Raw genomic sequence first — 21,892 nt, 5'->3', positions numbered from 1 at the left:
GAAATTAGAGACAGGTCTGCCTTTAAGGTAGTTCTCTTTCAATTTTTCAAAATAATTCAAATTAAAGATAACTGCTTTTCTACTCCAAGTACTTGCCTATATTGCAGAAGTTTTCCTTGTTAATAGTATGCAGTTCTACAATTGGTGAAGTATTTGCTTTGTGATCAGTATCACAGCAAGAAACAGTTTGTCACAAATTATTTTTCAATTATTAAATTTCCCTAGACTACCAGCATGATGAGTTTGAAAAATTTAATTTCCCTTTAGTACCAGTATGTGACATAAATTTCTTATCGACTACTGCCCAGATTCAACTGTCTACTGAACAGGAAAAGAAAGTGACAGAGTGAAGCCTACCAAGTTCCTTCTTACTACTACTTGATACTTCCTTGGATTTTGCTTGCAGTGGTTGCTTGAAGCCCAGTGCCCACTGAAGACATACCACAATACAACAGCTTTCAACAAAACTTCTACAGACTGATATTCTTTACTAGCATAGACAGTATGAGAAAAATTAATTAGTGCTTTACGGTCACATAATTTTCAAGTATGTGAACATATCAACTTGGCAACAAAGCTAATAAACATGGGCCATATTTTTTGATCAGACACAACATCAAAAAGGTATCTTGTTGCATGCATTTTGCACTACAGACTTTGCCTAACTGCATGCCTTTCCTCCTTCTTTGCTGAACACTCAGAATAGGGAACTTTCTTGAGTCAAAACCAGAATTCCTAACTACGTGCTTTCTTCACCGTTCCCTGGTCTTTCATGACTCCTGATCCTAGTGTTCTGAACTGCTACTGTTACTTCTACAATGAAGGTGTACCAGCAAGTATTTCTGGAACACCTACATCCCACTGTAACCACAGAACAGTGAAAAAACAAGCTTAATTCTTCACACTCACTAGTTATGAAACATTTCTTTCTTAGTCTACCCCTTCTGTTTCTTTCAGCTATATGAAGCATTCCTTCCTTCTTTTCCTCAAACTGCTATCTAACAAATTGTGACACCTATAAATCCAACCCCAGCTTTGAAATATCTCTAGAGAATTTAGCAACAGCAATTAAGGCTCTTTTACTTATTTATGAAAATACATTTACAGTCACTTGACAGTGGCTTTGACTTAATGCACGCAAAGCTTACTAGATGTACTTAGTCATCTTTTCCTTTTCCAAACATCTATTGTAGTTAAGGAATGATACTCCTCAGTTCAGTGCCTCCACTGGTACTCTCCCAAACCAACACCACTTGCTTGATCTTCCCTTCCCACTCTGGCAGGATGGAGTTGAGAACTGGAACCACAAAAGGTGAAAACCACAGGTTGAGATAAGAACAAGTTACTGGAAACAGCAATGAGATAACTAACAAACAGCAGCAGAAGTTCTACCTGGATACAAGGATGAATTTCTTTACTGAGCAGGTAACTGTGCACTAAAACAGATTGTCCAGAAAGGCTGTGGAGTCTTCCTTACTGGAGATATCGAAGAACTGTCTGGATACAATCCTACGTGCTCCACGATGGCCCTGCTTGAGTAGAGAGGTTAGACCAGATGACCCACTGTGGACCTTATAACCTTAAACACTCTTTAAGTCTATGTCTTTTCTCAGCTACTGTCACTGTTTAGTGCACTGCATGACTAACTTTCAGACTTATTTTCAAATGCTCATGAAACAATTCTGTTACTTCTATTTTTTCTCTACCTAAACTGCAACAGGCAACTTGATTTTGAGAGTTAAATCTCTCTTAGTACATGTTTTCCAGGCCATTTGTTGGTTCACTTTTTTCAGAACAGGCACACAGGATGAGATCAAAGGCACACCTAGTTCTAGTGGCGGCCAAGAGTAAGTGCCCAGAAAAGAGCCTAGGAGCAGAACAAGCCCACAACAGTACTTTCCCATGGTAGTTTCATAGTGATCCAAGATCCACAAACATCTGAAGCCAAGACGAATTTTAAAAACCAGCTTTGTGATCTTTACAAGTAACACCTGAAAACAACCACCTTCCTCTATACAACTACCTGAAAGAAGGTCATAGTGACCTGGGGTTTAGTATCCTCTTCCAGGTAATAAGTAACAGAACAAGAAGAAATGGCCTTAAGTTGTACATGGGGAGATTTAGATTGGATATTGGGAAAAATTTCTTCACTGAAAGGGTAGTTAGCCATTGGAACAGGCTGCCCGTGGAGGTGGTGAAATCACCATCCCTGAAAGTGTTCAAAAGGCATATGGATGTGGCATATAGGGATACAATTTCGTGGCAAACACAGTGTACTAGGTTAATGGTTGGACTCAATCTCAGAGATCTTTCCCAGTCTTAGCAATTCTCTATGACTCTATGAAAAATTATACAAGTCCTTGTCCCTTCAGACACGAAAATCATCAGACCAGAAGATATGGTCTAGAAGATAAGGTCCTAGAATGAAGTTAAAGTGTCTTTTTTCTCCTCAAATGATTAACCTTAGGAACACTCAATCTTCATTTCCATGTAATTTCTTCTGTTTCCTTTCTCCATCTTTTCTTGCCACTTTCTACATCTTTTCTTGCCACTTTCTACAATTTACTTCTTTCTTCCATCCTACTGACTAACACTCTTCTTCTGTGACCCAAAAAAGTAAGGGAATCAAAGTACCCTACTAACTTAAAAGACAGATAATCATAATCAGCCACTCATGAAGTCAACTTCCAAAGAAATAAAGCAAACTCAAAGCAGTGCATCTGACAGGCATTTTCAGACAAGAAAAAACACATACATGAGCAGTTGTTGCATGACCTGGGACAGACAAGTCATTATAAAATAACAATTCCATACTAAAATAACTGAGTAAACAGAGCAAGAAAGGAAAAGAAAGAATGCAGGCCATTTTGCTCCCAGGAAAGACACTGATTACAGCAGCAAAATTAGGCAGGACTGCAAATCCATTTGGCAAGGACAATGACTCACACAGGAATACATCATGGGATGAGGCAGAACTACCTAAGTTAATTATCTAGAGATCTTTAAAGGACTTGAGAAGGAAGGCATCTCACCTTCTCCAATGAAGTCTCCTGACCCTTAAGTAGGAAAAGACAGGCATACACTAAAGTAAAAATCCTGGCAGTGCTTTTATTGAGGCATAACTGATTACACAGACTGACCAGCAGAGAAAGCTGCATAAACTGGAAAGCCTGCCTCTCAAATGGGGCACCAGTCAACACAGACCTTCTGGAACAGCAGAAGGAGCAGCATTTAATTAACAATGTAAGATACAAGGTATGCAGATTGGTACATGCACAAATTGACACACCACAAGAGTACTGAACCCACACAAACACAATAGATCAGTTCTCATACAAAACTGGTAGGCCTCCTGGCAATACAAGAGAAGAATGAAGTTACGAAAAATTCTGGCTAAGTTCTTATATGAAAGTGGCACTTCAGAAAATATCAACACAATTTGGACTACTGAAATCAACACAATTTACACTGCTATTTGACCTGCTGGCAAAACTGTGGAGGCAGGGGAGGCAAGTGTTAACATTAGTGCAAATTCAAATTAAATCTCTTGAATACATGCGGGATCAACATGTAATTTATAAAGTCTAAAGAAACCTCACTTCAGTTCTCAGCTTTCTGATTAACTCCTCTACACGCTGTTTTTCAGTACATAAACAGATATATTTAACCATTTAAACACCATTAAAAACCAGAGAAACTGTGAAAGATACTTATTCTATAAACATGCCAAAGAAATAAAAGTTCAGTGAACCAAGGGTATTTACTTGAAAATTTACCTGTAAGAGAACTCTGTTCAGAGCTTAACAAGCAGCTCAAGTAACTATGAATGCCTATAAACCAGCCACACTGTGCTATTCTAACATCACCAAAACCTAAGATTATGTATTATTATGTATAATTATGTATAATTATGTATTTATTATATAATTGGTGCAGTCTAGGTTTTGAGTACAGTGGTTTCACGTTAGCTTAAATCTGTGAAATTCTGGAAAGCTAAAGTCTTATTCTCCCTTTCACCTGGTATTCCTAATTGCTCCCTTCTTGCTTAGCACTTGTCTTTGTACTGGGACCCAACATTCAGTAAACCAGTTTCAGTTAGTACTACTCAGAAGTTTTCAGCATTTGCTGAAGTTTTCTGCATTTTTTTCACTCCAAAAACACAGGATTGCTGGCACAGTTGCAGAGACATGTATGGGAACAAGCTCCACTCTAACTGCCATACAGTGACTTGAAAACCTATCCTACTTGAAAATGCACCACAGAAAATTGAAATTTCTCTAAATCTGCAGAAAAACCAGCAGAGTTAAGAAAAAGCTGGTTTGTAGCTGGAAACTTCCATTTTCTTAGAATGGTACTCAAGGAAATTCTGAAAATAAAATGTTTCATAGAGGAAAAAACCCACAAGCATACTTTCTACTTAGTGAGGCATTTAATTTAACCATAAATATGCATACAGGTTCAGCAGACATTTGCAGGGATTTAGACTTAATATCCCATTGCATTCCACCTTCATAAATAAGAAAAACCCCACACTTTAGAAAGGTTGTTAAACACACTAAATAGAATCTCAAAGTGATAATCAAAAGGGAATCAAAACCAAGCAATACTACCTACCCTAGTGTTATGATTACTCATACACAGGTGCAATTTAAGCAAATATTTTCTCTGGTGTGAAACAATACTGTTTTTATACAGCAACAAAACTGAAAGTCACAATTATTTAATGCAAAAGTGAAAAAATAAAATAATAGATTAATATAGTTGGAAGGGACTTATGATGGCCTTTTTTGTCTGTTATCCCTGCTCAGAGTAGGGTCAAATTATACCAGGCGCAAAGCCTATATAGCAAAATTTATACCATTTTCAGAGGTGGATATTTCACAACCTCTCTGAACATCTTGTTCCAGTGTTTGACTGTCCTCCTGCTTAAAAATATTTCCTTAATACCTAACAAAAATTTCCCATGCTCCTTGTGTTTGTTTTCTCTCATCCAAACACCCCGTGCCTTCAAGAAAAAGTACAACTCCATATTTTTTATAGCCTCCCATCAGGTAGCTGAAGACAAACTGATGTCTCTTTAGACTTCTCCAAATGAAAATACACAATTCCCTCAGCCCATAGTACATCATGTACTCCAGCTGTATTTATCTTTGGCAGTACTTCACTGATCTTTTTCCAGCATGCCAATGTTGGAATGATCTAGTATTAAGAAGCTTTGAACTGGAATCACAATCAGACAAAATTAGATAGAAGCCTTTCAAATAGAACTTTCTTTTAAAAGATACACATTTTAATTATATCAGTGTTAAGTCAGATACTCAAGAAAAATACAGGCTACACTTGGGAAATAATTGAGCATGCCCTGAGTAGTAATCACAGTAACTCCTGGTATAGTGAGATCTGAATTGAATACAAATTTTCACTGTAATTGAGAAGAAAACTCATCTTATAAGCACAAGCTATGTATATGGAGCAGATTATGTGTTCTTTACACATACAATAAACATTAGGCACATTCAATTTTACTTATATACTTCAAATATACAAAGGACTTAATCATCATGGGGAGAGACCTTATGTACAACCTGGGTGAAATCCAAAACAGAAGTACGGTTTTATAGTTTCTGCATTTATTTAGGATTATTCCAGTTTAAAGACTATCTAGACAACAAATTACAAACATAAAAATACTTAACTGCAAAAATTCAGGACTACATCAAAGAATAAAGCTATCATTCATAAACATTTGCTGTCTGTTAAAGTTGTACATATTTGATACAATCACTAAACTTGCTGGAAGACTTCTAACTTGCAAAAGTCAACAAAACAATTGCAAGATCTGCATACGAAAGAAGGAACAGTAACCCAAAATACTATTTTTATACAGGAACTTTGCTGTAAAACAAAAAAAAAACACAGAGTAGCTGTTTCAATTTAAAGTTTATTTGATCTAACACAATTTTTTTTTTCCAAGCAGTGCAGACCAAACTTTAAAATGAGAGAAACCCTTTCCTCAAATCTGAATGATGTTTCATAATACTCTACATATACTACATGAAAGAAAGTAATATTTTACTCCAAGTAACATCAATGACCAACGAATTCAATCTGTAAATGGGGAAAAAAACCTACACACAGATGCAGACTGATTCCTGGAAATAAATAGCTTTTCTCTGGGTTCTACATAAAGATAGAAAAAGGACTTGTTTTTGCTTTTCTTTTAAACTAAGATACATTGTGGGATGATTACATCAATCAGCAAGTAATGTCAATTATACAAAAAAAAAATTCAGACAACCCATTTTAGCATGGAAGAGATGTTACTAATTGCAGAATGTTTGGAGATTAAAGGTTTTTCTTCCCTTGCAACTACAATAAAGTAGGTCTCTGCAACCCAGTCTGCCAATGAATACAAGCGAGGAGTATAACCTCTTTCATGCTGTCCACTGCCTGTCCTCCAGCCCCTAGTCCTCTGATATCTTTAGAAGTTTGAAGTGGAAATGGATACTGGAGTTTTCCCATAGCTCTTCTCAATATTTAGGTTACTTTGCAAGAGTTTTGGAACACAGAAGCTTGTTAAACTTAGACCAAGAACTTCAAGGTTTTAACAATAAACAGGACCTACTAAACAGAAATATTGTCAAAGTAATAAATCCAGTGGGTGCTAAATGGTGGTGGCCTCCAAAAGGCTCCATCTGATATTTTATCTAGAACAGTGACCTTTTAGTAGCCTACTTACCTCAACAATAACTCAGAAATCAATCTAAATAAAAAGACAATACACATAAAACCTGCTTTGATTTATTAAGCAACTACCCGAGTCACATATTACTCAAATTTGTATCAGGCCCACATACCTCAAAATACAAATAGTTTAATTCAAATGAATTCAAATAAATTTTGCTGATTTCACAAGGCTTTGAATGAGAACCCAAGAAGAGAAACAGTATTTGAATCCTCATACAAAAAAAAAAAAAAAAAAAAAAAAAAAAAAAAAAAAAAAAAAAAAAAAAAAAAAAAAAAGGGGGGGCCCAAAAAAAAAAAAAAAAAAAAAAAAAAAAATCAAAGAAGGTGCGGCTCAGTAAGATTATGGAGTCTAACACGCTTCATTGCTGACTTGCTTTATGCATATTAATCTAATGTAAATTTCAACTTGAATCCCAAAAGATCAGAAACCAGGTTTCTAGTGATAACACTGAATGTTTTGCATATAGGTGTCTGGTTATCTTTAAATACAGAGAAACTAAGAAAAAAAAAAAAAAAAAGTGATCCAGATGCAGATCCTCTTTAAAAGCACTTCAAAACATTTCCGTAAAACCCACTTCAATGTCTGCAAGCACATTTCCAGTTATGACTATTCTTTCATTCTTAGTATTTTAGGGACCTTATTTTATAGTGAATGCAATCAAATAATAGACTCCTTTCTTTGATGAAAGCCATCTATATGTTGTACCTCTGGAACAGAATTTCTTCAGATTACTTCAAGTACTGTAACAATACTGAGTAACTAGGCATAATGATGTTGTCAGTTCAATTCCCACCCCTTCTCACTGGAGCAGAAGTACTAGAAATAAAACAGTGACAAATAAAAACCTATGGCATTCTGGCATTCTTCACCTACAGTACTCAACTCCAGTTAATTCAGTTGTCCTTTAACTCAGTCAAAAGAGGATCACTGCAGCACTGAAAACTCCATCTCGTAGAGCCCTTCAAGAATGTGCCTGCTTGGCCTTTAACATGGAAGAAAGTGCCAGTACTCCAAACATTTAACCCCCCTCTCACCTCAGTGTTTTCTGCTCAAGGGCCTCAATCCTCCTGTTTGTAGGAGGTGTTGGTAGGAGTGACAGCAAGCTTCCACATACCTTCTCATCTCAGCCTTGCCAAACCCCTTCCTATTAATGCTGTCTACCTCACCATATTAGCAGTTCTACTCTATAACCAAACAAACACAGAAACACTTGTATGGTTGTCTTCCTTTTCACTCTGCTTCTGTGTGTTTGTGACTAACTGATAGATTGGGTAGGAAACTTTTGCCAATTCAGTAATACAGGAGGTACCAGCTAGGCAGCCAAAGGCTTCACGAACCACAGCTCACATCCTGGTGAATGGACATGTTTATTGAAACAAGGGTGTTTTTCACTGTGACCAAACCAGATTAAGTATCATTACATCTTATTCCTTTTACAAATTCAAAGCAGTCCCATACACAGTCCAACTGCCTTACTAGAGCTATAGTTGATCTCTAATCAGTCCTTTCTGTACTGCCTTTGTTCAGCTTCTGAGCTGCCCTAAAGGCCTTTCACTTCATAAGCTTTTTCAATGCAGTAGCTTGACTTGGGCAAGCGGTTAAATATTTTTCCCCTTACCACACAAATGCAAATATATTGCTTGTACTAGTCCTGCAAAACCTCTAAATACTTCTCAAGCTGAGCGTTTAGCCCAGCAAAACTATAAATTATGCTGGCAGCCAAATTCCCTTCTATTTTTTTTCTGGTTTTGTTCCTCCCTTCTCTTTTATACATCATAATCCTCTCCCTGCCCTGAAAAAGACAGAAGGAAAAAGAGGAGAAAAAGAAACACGCTTTTCTTCTTTCCACTTTATATCCCTGTTCTATATTCTGTATTCTGTAGAAGTTCTCCACTTTAAGTTCCTTTTCCTTTGTTTAATCAGGGCATTCTCCATTTCCTATTTCCTCCTTCCTTTCCTAGCAGCTGAACTCCTCAAAGGAACTGGTTCTGCCCCTTTGAGAGGTTTGGGTTTTTTTCCTTTTGGTAGAAAAGAGCCAGCTCTCCCCAGTATTTCATTTCTTTATCACTCAAGAGCATACAAGTTGCTTTCAGAGTTGATAATCTCCCATGTCTTCTTGTGTAACGGCTCTCAAGTCGGTAATTTTAAATAATCCATTGCAAGTAGAAATTATCGATTATCTGCGAACAGGCAACACTCAAAGAGTGTCTTCTAATGGGGAAACAAGTTAAAAATTTATATAAACCCTAGAATATACAAGGAAATGTATCTAGAAAAAGGTTCTAGAAAAGTCATTTTCATGTAATCATTAGAGGCAGTATTGCCACAAAGACTGCCAATTTTTTGTTACTTCTGTGCTGCAAATTACTTCATTTCTGCCTGTGATGAAGTTTAGATTACCAATTGCATAAGTTCCAGCACTATTAGTGAGCTAAAAATTACATAAGGGTGTTTTTTGGTCTTCTGGTTTTTTTTATGTGAAAGAAACACACCATTGCATATGTCAGATGATGTGTTGCTGGTATTGAGTCTAGATATCATGCATCTGTTCCAAATAAATGGTTTAGTTATCATAGTAGTCTTGACAGTAAACATGATGTTCTTAAGTCAACAAGGATTTTCAGGTTAGAAGGACAAAAATGAAAAGACACACAAATTACCAAACTGACACTCTCACAATAGTCTGTGTAATCCACAGCTGACCTGCCATTTCTTTCATTACTTGTACACACAATTTAACACTTTAAGTATGGCTGTAATCATATAATGAGATTTGCTAAAGCCAGACTTTGTGTGAACTAGTCCAACAGTAGCATTTTGATGATCTACTTGCTACACACCAAGAGTACTTTTCAAATGTTTTGAAACTAGCAGAAACAGTAGCATTAGCCATACACATTTAAAATGTTCTATCACATTTGGAAAGCATATGAAATTCTAATAATTACCTAGAAGTGACGCCAATATTGTATGAAATAGAAGCACATCATAATTTAAATTACAGAATGACTAATGTTATGTACATATGCAGTGATACCCTATTAAAGACTCCCTCTCATATAAACAACAGAATTGTATAACATTTTACAGTAAACACTGTATTTACAGCACTGTACTTATGAGTATGTCATTGTTCCAGTAACAGTTATATTATGTAGCAATTCACCCAGTGAATAAGTACTGTGATCCAGTATTTTAATTATGACTTCAAAAGGGCCTCATCCATTACACAGATAAAACAAAACTTTAAAATAAAAGTATGTAGGAACAAGCAGGAAATGAGAGATCACGAACTGTAATTGCAAAACCAATCCTGTACATGATCTGTGTCAGTAGATGGAGTTGTCATAAATAAAAGGCTTATTAAGCTAGTACATTATTCCATCATATGGCTTAAAAGATGAAAGGATGATGTTAGAGTTCTAGATACTAAGAATTTTAGAATGAAATACATATTTCTGGTTATTTTCCTGCCAAGAAACTAAAGGTATTGGTGAAAAAGTAGTCAGGAATGTTTCCACACACATGTAAGATACATAACATTTTCTGGAGAAATGATCACTAGTTCAGAGAAAACTTTAGTTTAAACTATGAAATCTTTAATGCTCACACACAGCCAGAGTGTCTGACCCTCAACCATGGGGAATCAAAACTGAGCAAAACATTTGCAGATAGCATGAATGCCTGCTTCAAACACTACCAGATGATCAATCTTTTCCTAGATCAGTTGTCTATACTGAGGTTATAAAACAACATTTCCAAAGTCTTATCACAAACGACCTCTCCACTGTCAACACAGCAGCCTCACTGAAATTTGACATTACACAGTACTTTCCAAAAGTTACCACTGCTGGAATAATTAAACGTGTACAGTAACAGTTAAAGTTAACAAGACATACAAGGATTTGCATCCATCTCTATTTCCATACAGAACCACTCATCTACCCACACCCTCACAAAACATTCAGTTCACTTTTGTGACACTTCACAGACAAAGAAGCAAGGACACTTCTAACTTTAAGAATCACTAAATGCTCCAAGCTGGAAAGGACCCACAGGGGTCACTGAGCCCAAGTCTTAAGTGAATGGCCTGTGTGGGGATTGAACCCACAAGCTCAGCAATACTCATGCTCTAACCAACTGAACTAATTTCAGGGTTTCTTGCACCTTCTTAATTACCTGTCATCTGTATTTTCTTTCCCTCATTTCTAATACATTTTGACTTCCTACCATTCCCATCCTTGTTTTCAGACTAAACATCAGTTCTCATCTACTACCAAGCACCCCGCCAGTTTCTGTTTTCCTTCCGGACAAAATACCGATACTTCTCCTTCCTCGCACATTAAAAAAAAAAATTCTAATCAACATACCACACCCTTATCCACTGAGACTAATAGAACTGAGTCTTTTCACAATCTGTTTTTCACAAGAAAATTGCTTTTTCTACTAACCCATCAAAACTAATTTCTTCTTCAAAACCAGCAACAGTATTCCTCTAAGTGAAAATCAGTTTTCCAACCCCAAAAAGATAATCTTAATATAGCTTAGCCCAGCTTGCAAATCTAATCATATTTAATGTGCTGTAAAGTGCTTTTTGGTTATCTTATTTTCTTCCCATTTTCTCTCCAGAGGCACTCAAAACTTGACTGGGGAGTCAGCTATAGTAAATTTGAGGACAAGAGATCCACAAAGACAAAGGTTGTTTCAGCAATGTAAACTGAAAGACAAAATACTTGGCTAGATGTGGGCAATGAAGTTTGATTCCAAGTAGGTCAGACTGACTACTGTCAAGATCAGAAAGCAAACTTAAAACCTACTTGATTCAGAGCAGAACAGCTAATGGCTGTTTTATTAATGGGACCAGAGGAAGAAATGTAAGAAAGCAACAAAGCCTCAACAGGAGAGATGTGGCTGAACATGAAAGAAAAGTTCTGAAAAAGAAAAGAGATAGTAAGAACGTAATGAACAGAGAGGCGTACGGAAGGATGATGAGACAAACCCGTTTACATTCTTGCTCTCTCCTTACTTTAAGCCCATATTATTTCCAGAATCCTATTGAGTTCCCGCTTCTGCCTGTAAATTCACCTCATGCTCCACTACTCTGAGAAAGGAATGCAGAAGTATTTTTGCTGTTGTGATAAAAGAGGAAAATTCCTTTTCTTTCAACACTAGAAATATAACCATTTAGAAACAGTAAGGTTATATTATGCTTATGATCTTATATATAATTTATACTAGATATATATATTATATTATATCCCAATGTCTTTGACTAAGAGCGTCTTCTTTTATTTGCAAGTTCAAAATAATTATCTTGTGTGTGGTGCAGTATCATTCATATCAGAAAGTTCAAATTAACAATTCAAACAAACATTTTTTTCCTACCACTTGCTGTGTAAGCTTACCAAATGAGTCTACACGTCCATTTAACCTCGTTGCTGCATCTTGTATGTTTTTGCCATGAAGACTTTAATACTTTTTTCCCTTAGTTTATCTTTTTTCTGCTGTAAATGTCATCAGTGACAATGATTTACCACCTTAATTCCCTGACAGCAAAAGGATATGCAGCAGTTTTGTTTGCTCAGTTTCTTCCTCTAAGGGCTCAGTGAGTAACTGGAAATTATGTCTAGATAAGAAAACAGGTAAGTATTCTAGAATCACTGTGATGTATTATAAAGAACTAACGGTTAGATGAGAAATTAGATTTTCTTCTTAACTAGAAGTAAGCAAAATATTGTTTCAACCCACAATTCCATAGTGATAATTCCTGCATGTTTACTGCCTCTAAGCATATACCGCTGCCTAACAGGGGCAGTAATTAAGATGTTATTTTGCTTAAAAACCAGATTTCTTAAAATTTCTTCCTTCCCCTTAGTATTTCATAATCAAGAAAGCAGCCTAATAATTTAAGTCATTATAATAAGAAAGGAGTCAGGAACATGAACTTTAAAAAGCAACAGAAACCAAAAAGAAGTGGAAACAAGGCAAGTACTCTAATATTACGTATATATATATATATATATATATATATATATACTTAGCTCCTCAGGTACAAGAACAAACCTTAGTAAGAAATGGAAGAATTTTAGGCACAAAAAATACCACTAGTACAAGCTCTTATTAAACAAATTTAGAGGTCATTAAATGATGCAAAAAAAATTGGCACACTGATCCACAATATATTTATGTTTCTTAAGGGAAGAAACCTGCATTCCAGAATTAACATTATTTGTATGCTATGAGATCATAGGAAAACTGTTAAGAAAGGCAAATATTAAAACTTGACTTGTAAACTTGCACTCAGGAATCCAGTTTGATGAAAGAACCAAACTGCACTGGCACACCCTTGTAACCAGTTCTAGAAGACATTTGTTCCAGCAAAACAGAACGCATTGGTCTCAACAGGTTGAAGTTTAATGACTTGACAAAAACAAAAGACTGTAACACTCCAAAAGTTCTAGCTAGTTTAACAGTGCATGAATCTTAAAGACTCAAAGAGAAAATTAAAAGAAAACAAACGCAAACAAAAACAAAACAAAAACCAAAAAACAAACAACAAAAAACACAAAGCAAAACCAAAAATCCCCAAACAAAACAAAAACATCAAAACCCCGCAAACTCCCAAATATAAACACATGTGTTCTATTCATGTCATGTATAATTAAGTACTCAGCAATCTAATGGCCAGACAAATTTATTTCTTCAAATTAAAAACATCAAGTTACAACTGAAATTAAAGAGAACATTTAATATAAACCATTCATGTAGCACATTTACTTTTTAAACTGTTGTTCCACATGTTTAATCACTCAAGGAACCAAATAGTTCTCTGCACTAATGTTTTTAATTAAACAAGACACATTATGGTGCATTTTTATGTAAGAAGAGATGAAATTTAATGAGTTCAATCTAGACTTTGAATTTTAATTAATTAAATTATGCCAAAAAGCACATTGGCTACAGTCTTCAACTACAATAATTTTTAACTTTCTGTTGGCACACTGCATTTCTAAAATTGAAATGTAACAAAAACATAGGAAACTGTCAAAAAAACTACAGTTGACATTATTAAATACAATACTTTTAAAGAAAAGTTATATAAGCAAATAAATTTATCAAAACATACTATATTTTTCAAACTATGCAGTTCAATAAAGAATGAAAGTTAATTACATGAGCTGAACAGCTTGTTTCTGGTAACAGTATCCTTCAAGGATTTAAACCACTCATCATTCATCATCCTATGGTTATTTTTATACAAACTGGGGGAAGAATATATTCCCAGTTTGGTTGTTGGAAAGTCTCTGGCCACCTACTGTCCTGGCCTTTATTTAGAAATCTGCCAATATTCAGATCTTTGCTGAACTTAAAATTCTGAATCTAGGTCGTATTCTAGTGCCCTAACGTAGAGAAAAACCACTGGCAAACAGGAACAAGTTCACAGCAGAGGCCACCAACGCCGTTGGAGGCTGTAGCACAGACCCTATGAGGACAGACTAGGAAGCAGGGTCTATTCCACTTGGATGAGACTGGGGAGCCTAACAGCAGTCCCCAGTACCAACATGGAAGTTATTCAGAAGACTGAGCCAAGCTCTTGTCCTCCATCCACAGGACAAGAGACAACAGGAGCAAGTTGAAACACAAAATGTTCAGAGAGGATATAAAGAGAAGGTTTGACATCCAGATGATGGCCCAGTGGTCGATGTGTTATCTCCCATCCTTGGAGATTTTTATGACCATCCTGGATACAGCTTTCATACCTGTTATGACCTCCTTACTTACCCTGCTTTATGCAGAACTTTGAAACAGAAACCAACTGAGGTCCCACTTCACTAAATTATTCTGTGGTTCTATACATACAATATCTATCTTTAACTAAAAGTTACAACATTTGACTAAATTTAGGCTTTAGCAGAATTGTACTATAACCTCCAAACGGTTTTCTTGAAAACAAACAATAATTTAAATAAATCCTTTCCATATCTATTAGCTGCTTGTCCATTGAAAATCAGGGATGATATGCTCTTGTTTTCATTCTGCATGTCCTCTGAGCTTGAAAAGGGACTATCACTTTTCCTAGCTTCACAGATATTTAACCCATTAACTGCATAATAAAGGGCACTCAAGGTGACTTCCCTTTAGGCATTCTCACTTAGAAACACTTAAGCTACGTTGCATCAGCTCAAAATAATGCTGAGATTTTTATCCAAGACATACTGCAGATGTCAGAGAGGGAGCAAAGTAGTTTGACACACTAGCACAAAGCACCAAGTGCCCTACATGCTGTTCAAAACTAATGCTTTTTCAGTATTTGCAGGAATGGTTTCAAAAAATCTAAATATAAAGCTGTTCAAAGGTCTTTCATAGAATTTGGTTGAGCAGTCCACAAGACTACTGCAAGGATAAGAAACCAGACGTCAATGCCTTCTAGCGTATTATGGCATTGACAAATATAATATCAAGTCATGACAAACTTCAAATATCCTTCTAAAAAGTCTGACTAAAAAATATTGTTTCACCACCCTGCATAGTCATAACAACTGTACAACCACATCACAGCATAACAAACTACAAGAAGAGACATCATGTATTATCAACCTACCCAAAAATTTTTACATCAGGTTAAAGAGTTCAAAAAACTTAGGGGTCAAAACTCACCAAATCACCATAAAAATTGACAAATACTATAATCTTTTTCAAAAAACAAAAACATTTTTGCATTCCAAAGTGAATTTAAAATTCAGCTCTGTGGGTTCACTGGCAGCATTATTGATAAATGTCATGATTTAGGTATTCCCAATTTGGTACTCCCACTAAAAAAAATCCCAGGCTGCTCCCTCCATGTCCCCACTCCAGTGAAAAAAAACAAAAGGCGGAGATTACAAGTTGTCATAAGAGCAATTTACTGGAAACAGCCATGAGATAAGAAAATGGACAGTAATAGCAACAGCATTAATAAATTAATAAAAGTGCAAAAAAGAGGGTGATTTACATGCAAAACTCTCCCCAAAGGCCGCAGGTTCCCTCTTCCCACCACACTTCTTCTTGATCTGATGCCACACCTTTCTTTCCAGAAGTGACATCACCCTACTTCCAACAGGATGAAGTGCATGGTATAGAACAAAAACCTAGACACTGCCACATGGGTCCAGGTTCCACCCCCTGACAGCTACTGCAGAAAAATTAACTCTGTCTTGGCTGAAATCAGGACAATAAGATAGCAATCTCAGCAAGTGGCAGAGCTCTTTGGAAAGAAACCTGGAAAAAATACCAAAGCCCAGGAAAACTATGGCACGGCTTAAGGGTGCTGCAGTCTAAAGATATCCTTCTAAAGACTGCTAATACATGTGCACCAGCTTGGGTAGCAAAGGCCATGTGAAACTTTCAGTGTCCTGTATGGTTTAAGCTGCTGTAGCTTCCAACTGCTGAAATATGAACAAGTTCAGGTACACCTAAGTGTGTTACAATCACACATGCAACTATATTGCCAACACAGCTTCAAATTCATTTGTTCCTGGGTGATACTAGGGTAATCTAATTAAACCTCAGCCAAATAAATCCCCTGGTTTATTTATTCTCCACTTTGATGTACACCTATTTCATCACACTGCTTTTAGGTCTGCCAATGCATAACAATGAAAAGTGAAGACTCTGGTTCATTTTCACATCCACTTTGCACAGTGCCTGTATGTTTTACAAAGTCTTGCACCCTTGCTATCACAAACTTCAGTCTAACATGCTTATGCCCCGCTTCTGCAAGCATACTTATGAAATACTTGCTGAAATTCAGTACATGTCCATCCTCCTTGCAATGTCCAAAATAACGGTTTTAGTGGGCTAGTCTCCAATTTTAGGTAAGAGAAGATACACAGGAATAGAATGCCCTAATGTTAGCCAACTACCTTGAAATCACCTTTAAGTGAAGAAACCTGGTTAGGAGAAAAGCAGCCAGAAGTACATTTTCACAAGCTCCCTGACAGAGAGCATAGTTACAAAGGTATGCGGCAATTAAAAGATAACCGTGCACCTATTTACACAGTTGTCAGAGTAGTTCCAAAGTCTGTCTTTTGGGAGCCAGCTGTTGGATTGACACAAGCTTTACTGCCCACAGCTGAGGATCTGGGTCTTGTGCAATCCAGTGCCCTCCAATTCCACTGGGAACCCAACATTTCTTTTGTAGCTCAGTCCATCTTTGGGTTATCCAGGATGAGATTACACAACATTTTCTCTGACACTGCAAGCCAGCTTAAGAAGTTATCCCTCATGCCACTTGTTCCAAATGAGACAAAAAAATTAATTTTAACTTGGGTCACTTGTGATACAGTTTACAGCACAGCCCTACCAAAAGCTGACATGTTTACACAACCAAGGAAGCAGCAAATTCCAGTGTTTGTGAGAGGCTAAGAAAAGTCTTGAGAACAAAGACAGGTTAAGAGAACAGTTAATACACATCATGAAACTACAACTTCACCTTATTCTTAGATCTTTGTGACTTCATGGTTATAATTCTCTCTCTTTGGTTTATAAACCCCTCTTTCATTAGCAATTAATGTTTGTTTTCCAATTGTCTTTGTCCTCAAATGGTCTTGCATTAGTTTCCCAGTCAAATTTTTCCTAATACGTAACTGAAACACCACCTGCAACCATACCTCCATATCTGAATCCATGCAAGTAATCCCATAATTTCACGCTGAAATTAAAAGGCTTCCCAGTCTCAATGCACTTGAATAACTGAGGCCTCTAAAAACTGTTTGATAAGTTCAGGCACCAAATGAACTGCATGTTTATGTATCAACACTGGATATTTTAGATGGCAAAGGTTTCCTACTTTAGAAATATCTGACAGTACTAGAAACCCAAGCCGTAGCCAGTATTATGACATACTGAATAGTGATGAACATTTTTGTCATAACTATGAAATCCTTGCAGTCAAACAAGACTAACAGATATCAGAGATGGAAAACACTAATTTAAAGCATACTAAACCTGTACACTAACACTATTCCTTTAAGATACTATCCACCCACCAAAAAAACCCTCAAAAGTCTGGCATTGTTTCTGGTGAACAGGATGATATAGCCTGTGCAAAATGAGGTTTAAAAAACGGATTTAAACTGATTTGATAGCTACTCTCACTAAATAGTACAAAAAACTAAATCCTTGAGACCAATGAAGTCACATAAAGAAGCACTTTTAAAGTTTTAATTGTACATGCTAATAACTTTAATCACAATACTTTGAACATGTATAATAAATCCTTTTACTTAAAACATCTGTAAAAGACTTTCTTAAGTCTTGAAATCTACTGCAGCTGCTCAGGCACACAAGCAGAATGATAAAGGTAATACCAGCTAAATCAGCTCCACTGAACTGTCGATAAAAAACCTTACACCACGAACAACACATAGATTAAGAACTGGGGTAAACATCAGAAAAGACCCCACGTGGGGCTGCATGCAGAGCAAGAAATATCACACCGTATATATTTATGCATATAAGCATATAAGCACTTTCAAATCTTAGCCTAAAAACAACTTTGGTGATAACCGGCTTACATGAGACTTGAGCAGGATCAAAACTGAGAGCTAGCCAAGAAAAAAAAAAAAACAGAAGACAGATAATATCTGATGTCAACAAACATAAAATAATAAACCCCTGAAAGAATAACTTGCAGTTATTCCCACGTGACATCGAATTTTAAGCCAAATGTAAGCAGATAAACAAAACAACCACTCACAGGATGTGCACCTCAGCAGAATCTCTATTTTAATACAGACACACACTAGACAAGAAAAAGTGTTCTGATGAAAAGAGGAAAGGTATTGAAAACATTCTCAATTCACCTGGAATATTGTCTTTTGTGACACTGCAAAAAACACAGAAAAACAATTAGTTCATAGATTTGTATGAGCTATGAACAAATACGACTCTATGAAAAAAGAAAATACACAAATATACCCTCCTTCCCCAACTCCTGCAGAAAAAACACCACACAAAACCAGACAAAAATCAAGAAGACAGAAAATCTAAGCAGCAAGAGTTAACGCCTTCATTCCTAATATAAGGAAATGTGCAACTATGATTAAAAAGCAATCTACTAACAACAAAAGGAATCATGTAATGCTATTGTGGAAGTCATTGTCAAAGACAGATGCAGAGACAACTCACCTCAGAAAGGGACAATGTTTCTATTGATTTTAAATCAATAGGTGCCTGCACCAGATTGGACAGGTTTTTTTCTACAAATCAGATTTAAAGATTCAGCTTTGACTGCGTGAAACAGTAACTAGATAACCAAAATTAGACAGACAATTGCCTTCTAGGCAAGTCATTCCACATAACACATGGGGGTTATCATTGTCCACGTGAACCAGACCTCTCTGCATCCAGTACTGCATAACCCACAGAGCTTGACATTTGAGTGAGGCATCACCCTTTTTCTTTGAGCATCTTACAGGTTGCAACTGACAGTGACAACCTACTTTACACTTGCACCTTGCAGCTGTCACTGTACTGATGCTCACAACCAATTTAAACGAGACATACAATCTACTCTCTAGATGAACACAGTATGCAGCAGAAAGCATCTATTTGTATGCAGCAAATAAAACTGGATTACTGTTCCTTCAGCAGAACTACTACAAAGAAGCTTCTTTGTATATTCACATTTTTGTACAGTTTTTCACGTCTGCATGAAGACAGATCTATCTTACAAAATAATTTTTAAATCTCTTATTCAGAAATTCAAGAAAGCTTCTCATTCACCTTTTGATAAAGAAATTGTAACTGAAACAAGTTAAAGAAATACAAACGTAAGCATGAGCTCAAATGTTGACTCAGATCATGCTAGTATTACTCATATTAGTCATTACTGGCCTCGTGCTGAGAACCCCATGGGACACATGAATACATAAAGAACCCACCAAAATCAGTGCACAGCCAGGGTCAGAGGCTTTGAAACAGTAGCTCAAATGAAGTAAAATGAAAAATATAACTGTGTACTTGACTAATGACAATGATAACATTTGCATGCAAGTCTAGGTAAAAAGTAGCAGGTGTGTTACAAGAAACATGCTAGCTATCCTGTAAAAGAAGAGGAGCACTAGGATAGGATAATTCGGGTTGAAAGGCACCGCACGAGGTCATCTAGTTCAACCTCCTACTTAAAGTTCCAGTTACTTTTCTAAAAAAAAGGCACCAGGTTTTGGTTGCCTTCTTCCAGTTGGGTTTTGAGGTTTTTTTGGTTAGGTTTTTTTTTTTTTTTTTAGAATACCATTTTTTAGAACAAACACTTGTTTTATTATTGCATGGCCAATTCTGTTAACTGCTTTTTAACAGCAAGTTTTGCAACTTTTGATCCTCTTCTATTCATAATGAACACCATTTAACTACTGTCTCTGTTTAATACATTTCTGAATTTTGTTTATTAGCCTCTTTAAGGCTCTTTCAGATGAGATGTCAGGTTATTTCTTGTAACTGCAAACATCATCACTTAGCTTTTGTTTACATAAGGTCATACTGTAAAAATGCCCCAAAGCTGAAATAAAAAGAGACCAATGGCAAAGCAACAACGTCATTCAGCAATTGCTTTTCTTCTAACTTCAGAAAGATGATGCCACTGCTAGTACAACATGGCAGTAACACTCACTTTAGTACTATTCTGTGGTCATGCATAACACTACCTCCACATAGTTTGGAAATGGTTATTCTACAGAGATTTCAACTTTATATCAGCCTAATTATCACTTTGAACAGCTACAAGTAAAAAACAGTAGTAATCTCCTTTTGTTTTCCATTCTGCAGTTCCAGTAAGTCTGATTCAACCAACAAGGATGCTGGACCACATGCATTCCCTGTACTTCTTGCTCATTACAACTTCCCCTTCCAGCAGAAAATACTTCTTCCCCATGTTGCTGTCATTGGCGCTTACAAAAAATGAACATCTGTGAATAGGTCAAATTCAGGCTTCTCTGGAAAGTCCACCACAGCTTAAAATCCCTGCTATTTTATACAATAATACTGAAATTGTTTAATTCAAGAGTCTAGACTTATACCACGTAAGTCACTCTGGATGCATTCTCATCAAGCAGAACACAGTAGCAGTTACTGTATTCCCACTGAATCCTCAAATTACTGACACAAACCCTAAAAAGGGAAGAAAAAGGGGCATGCCCAAAGAACATCACTACAGTATTGGCACCATATCATTTATGAAGAAGACTGAGATGCAAGGAAGGAAAAGAAAGTTAATCCATATAACTGATCCAAAATACCTTTAAGCACGCACATCTCTCTATAGTCTTCTGTCAATACTGATTTTCCATAAAACAGAAATTTAAGAAATACTTCTCTCACCTAGTTACATACACATTACATTTAGCTAGCAATAGAACAAATGAAGTAGATAATAAATTGGTAAGCTTTACAGAGCAAAGATGTCAGAAACACTAATCACGAAGCAAATTTACAAGTTTGCTTTACAAATTTACTCAAGTGCAAAATTACACTCAAAACTCTTAATAACCATTATAATCTTCCCAGTTAAGTTTCCTTCTGTACAACAACCAAAAGGAATACAGTCAACATTTCTCAGCATAAAACAATTTATGGATAACCAAAGGAAGGTGTTATTTTCTCACCTGTCACTGACTGCAGAAGTGAGAAATTTGAAGACAATGCCACAATCAGGTTCTAATTAGACTTCAGTCAAAAAAAATACCCAAAAAAAAACCACCTGAGGAAGTTTTATTTGAAATTATTTTCTTAAAAGAAAAATTATCGTCTGAAAATTAATCAAATCTATTAATTCACAACCCACACCTAACGGAACACTTCCCCACGCAGAAGCAAATTCAATAGAGACTTACAGAGAGAAACCACAAATGCGGTTTTTCGTGACTGTTTGCCCTCCTTCTGCGAAGAGATTTTTTTTTTTTTAACGGCACAAATAAGTATTCGCGAGGAAGTTCTCCCGCAACACACAGCACCTCCACCGAAGAGGCGCGGCAGCCACACTTCCCCGCCGCCCAGGTCGGCCCGGCCCGCCTCCCGGGAGCCCTGCTGACGGAGGGGGAGGAAGCCAGCGCGGTGCCCCGCGCACAGCGCCCGCCGGGCAGAGCCGCCCGCCCCCCGAGCGCCCGCCCG

The 21,892-nt window shown here is 36.6% G+C and overlaps 1 protein-coding gene across 3 annotated transcripts in view; it reads right to left on the bottom strand.

Annotated features, from left to right (window-relative positions):
• JAK2 (Janus kinase 2) overlaps positions 1–21,892 on the bottom strand; it is an 87,067-nt gene that overhangs the window by 64,338 nt on the left and 837 nt on the right. The window contains exon 2 of one of the 3 annotated variants that reach the window (XM_041486234.1): positions 21,616–21,661. The exons of 1 other annotated variant lie outside the window; for it this stretch is intronic. The gene's annotated coding sequence lies outside the window, so the exon portion shown is untranslated. Of the gene's footprint in view, positions 1–21,615; positions 21,882–21,892 lie in introns of those variants that run through there. One more of the 3 variants, XM_041486232.1, reaches the window with a different exon arrangement.

This window comes from Pyrgilauda ruficollis, unplaced genomic scaffold, assembly GCF_017590135.1.
Source record: "Pyrgilauda ruficollis isolate IOZ18807 unplaced genomic scaffold, ASM1759013v1 scaffold74, whole genome shotgun sequence".
In the NCBI taxonomy this organism is placed as follows: Eukaryota; Metazoa; Chordata; class Aves; order Passeriformes; family Passeridae; genus Pyrgilauda; species Pyrgilauda ruficollis.
This window is presented reverse-complemented; position numbering and strand designations above follow the sequence as displayed.